The sequence below is a fragment of the Nicotiana sylvestris genome, chromosome 7, assembly GCF_000393655.2.
Source record: "Nicotiana sylvestris chromosome 7, ASM39365v2, whole genome shotgun sequence".
Lineage (NCBI taxonomy): Eukaryota > Viridiplantae > Streptophyta > Magnoliopsida > Solanales > Solanaceae > Nicotiana > Nicotiana sylvestris.
Genome location: NC_091063.1, coordinates 23,500,538 through 23,504,503, shown reverse-complemented (window position 1 = coordinate 23,504,503; position 3,966 = coordinate 23,500,538).

Here is a 3,966-nt window from a genome sequence, read left to right as displayed (position 1 = left end):
TGTCGGCACCATGGCCCTTCGTTGCCTGGGGCATGGATGTGATTGGACCAATTGAGCCGGCAGCATCCAATGGGCACAGGTTCATTCTGGTAGCCATTGATTATTTTACCAAATGGGTTGAGGCCAAGACATTCAAATCGGTGACCAAGAAAGCTGTGGTCGATTTTGTCCACTCAAATATCATATGTCGATTCGGAATCCCAAAGGTGATCATCACAGATAACGGTGCTAATCTTAACAGCAACTTAATGAAGGAAGTATGTCAACAGTTTAAGATTACACATCGCAACTCTACCCCATATCGGCCCAAGGCGAATGGAGCAGTCGAGGCAGCCAACAAAAACATAAAGAAGATACTTCGGAAAATGGTAGAAGGTTCAAGACAATGGCATGAAAAATTACCATTTTCATTATTGGGATACCGCACTACTGTTCGCACTTCAGTAGGAGCAACTCCTTATTTGTTGGTATATGGCACTGAAGCAGTAATTCCTGCAGAAGTTGAGATTCCTTCCCTTCGGATCATCGCCGAAGCAAAGATTGATGATGATGAGTGGGTCAAAACCCGTCTGGAATAGTTAAACTTGATTGATGAAAAACGATTGGCCGCAGTATGTCATGGTCAATTATATCAAAGAAGAATAGCAAGAGCATACAACAAAAAAGTGCATCCACGGAAGTTCGAAGTGGGTCAACATGTGCTGAAACGTATTCTTCCACATCAGGTTGAGGCAAAAGGCAAATTTGCCCCGAATTGGCAAGGACCATTAATTATGACCAGAGTATTATCGAATGGTGCACTATGCTTAACATAAATTGAAGGCAAGTGCATAGACATGGCGATCAATTCTGACGCGGTAAAGAGATATTATGCATAATTTTTTTAAATGTTTGTATTTAGCATTATTTCGAAGATTGGAATGACAAAGGCAATTTATTCTGCTATCCAAACACTATACCATTTGCTTCCCCTCGAGCCATATTTGTTTCTTTCTTACCCTCTCTTGGAATCAATGAAAATCAAATATGAAATAATAAAAAAAAAGAAAAGAAAAGAAAATCACTATTATTTAGTGAACTACGTTTGACCTGATTCCTCAAAGAAGGATACGTAGGCGCCTCACGGCTCGGTCATAGGGTGCACAATATGCATAATGTCCACAAAAGAAACATCAAGAGACCCCAATCAAGAAAACTGGGGCAGGAGTTGTATTGGAAATAAGAAAAAGATTCCAAGAGTTGTAATTTTAAACCCATACCAAAACTGTTTAGTTTTTGATACTTTTCCATTTCCCACCACATACCAAAAAGACCTTTCGACCAATCTTAGAAAAATGCTAAGTCAAGCAAATGAAGATGGTTCATAACACTCTGGTACAAACAAGAAAAGAAAGTAAAAATGAGAGAGTCTTATAGGTGAAAACCCGCACAGGCACCATAAGGCGACGGAAGTTGAGAGAAAGAAAAATGAGAGAGTCTTATTGGTGAAAACCTTCGTAGGCACCATAAGGCGAAAAGGAAGTAAGAAATGAACAAATGAGGAAGGTTTATCGGTGAAAACTCTATGAGATATTGCAAGTCCAACAGGTCTGTATAATGATAAATGAAGTTGGATTACGGAAATTTTGGGGAAAACAAAAATGAAACAATTAAAAGGAGATTGATTAAAAGACTGGGTTGATTAATCCAAATTGCATACCATGATCATTGGCGCCAGTGACTCCAATCAGATAAGTCCTTTATTCCTTCGTCAACGATCATCCAAATTTGGATTTTTCTTTTCATTCTATAATTGTCGAAATCAGCGTGTTTCGTCACTAATAATCTTACTTTTCTAAAGCTTTGAGATAAGTTTTATTCCAAACAAATAAGAAGGAATGTCAAGGTATACTACCAAGATTCAAGGTTACATGATGCAAAATACGGCCATGAAAGGCGGGAGATAAAAATAATAAGATATGGGAGGAAGAAAAGTGAAATCAAAAGTGGATCAGCAATGTCAGGAGAGACATATGATTACGATTAAAAGGGTTAGAAGTAAAAAACAACAGTTGGTGATCCTATAGTCAAGGATTAATTACAAGGACAAAACAGTCTTTTCAACCATTCTAAGGCAATAAAACAAGACGAAGAGAAGCCCCACCATCGGCAAGAATACCCAGTTAACCACCCTGCTTTAAACTAACGAAGTTTTCTTTGATTTAAAACAGGGGCAAAAACAACATTTGTGGCAGGAAACACCTGGTAAAGGATGAGAATTAAAGAAGTCAGGCGTCCACCTGGAGAATGAGGATGAGAATTAAAGAAATCAGGCGTCCACTTGGAGAATGAGGATGAGAATTAAAGAAGTCAGGCGTCCACCTGGAGAATGAGGACAATGAAAAGAAGAAATCAGGCGTCCACCTGGAGAATGAGGATGAGAATTGAAGAAATCAGGCGTCCACCTGGAGAATGCGGATGAGAATTAAACAAGTCAGGCGTCCACCTAGAGAATGAGGATGAGAATTGAAGAAATCAGGCGTCCACCTGGAGAATGAGGATGAGAATTGAAGAAGTCAGGCGTCCACCTGGAGAATGAGGATGAGAATTAAAGAAGTCAGGCGTCCACATGGAGAATGAGGATGAGAATTAAAGAAGTCAGGCGTCCACCTGGATAATGAGGATGAGAATTAAAGAAATCAGGCGTCCACCTGGAGAATGAGGATGAGAAAAAGAAGTCAGGCGTCCACCTGGAGAATGAGGATGAAAAGAAGAAATCAGGCGTCCACCTGGAGAATGAGGATAAAGAAGTTAAGAAGGAGTCAGGCGTCCACCTGGAGAATGAGGATAATGAAAAGAAGAAATCAGGCGTTCACCTGGAGAACGAAAGATGAAGAATTGAAGAAATCAGGCATCCACCTGGAGAATGAGGATGAGAATTAAAGAAATCAGGCGCCCACCTGGAGAATGAGGATAAGAATTGAAGAAATCAGGCGTCCACCTGGACAATGAGGATAAAGAAGTTAAGAAGGAGTCAGGCGTCCACCTGGAGAATGTGGACAATGAAAAGAAGAAATCAGGCGTCCACCTGGAGAACGAGGATGAAGAATTGAAGAAATCAGGCATCCACCTGGAGAATGAGGATGGGAATTAAAGAAATCAGGCTTCCACCTGGAGAATGAGGATAAGAATTGAAGAAGTCAGGCGTCCACCTGGAGAATGAGGATGAAGAAGAAATCAGGCGTCCACCTGGAGAATGAGGATGAGAATTGAAGAAATCAGGCGTCCACCTGGAGAATGAGGATGAGAATTAAAGAAGTCAGGCGTCCACCTGGAGAACGAGGATGAAGAATTGAAGAAATCAGGCGTCCACTTGGAGAATGAGGATGAGAATTAAAGAAGTTAGGCGTCCACCTGGAGAATGAGGATGAGAATTAAAGAAGTCAGGCGTCCACCTGGAGAATGAGAATGAGAATTAAAGAAGTCAGGCGTCCACCTGGAGAATGAGGATGAAGAATTGAAAAATCAGGCGTCCACCTGGAGAATGAGGATGAGAAATTGAAGAAGTCAGGCACCCACCTGGAGAACAAGGGAATACAATTGAAGTGTTGAAGTCAAAAGCCCGCTCATATGAGAAAGGAGCACACTTAGAGTCAATAAAGCAAAGGAGTCCAACAAAGTCCCCAGCAGGAAACAACAAGAGTCCCAAACAGAGAAAGAAAATACGGGACACAATGAAAGGGAATGCGGAATAAGCCAAATGCCCAAGAGTCACCAAGATATCGAGACAACAAGAAAAGCAAGGGCATGATCTAGATAAGATTTTATAATTCATGTACCATAGTATAGTTTAGCTTTTTGTATTAACTTTGAAGCAAGGTGTAATAAGGAGGTCAGCAAGCAGTAAAAACAACACGAAGCAGCAGTAACATCACAGTCCCATGGTAGTCCCAGCTACCCAAAACTTCCCGAACTACATTGACCTGA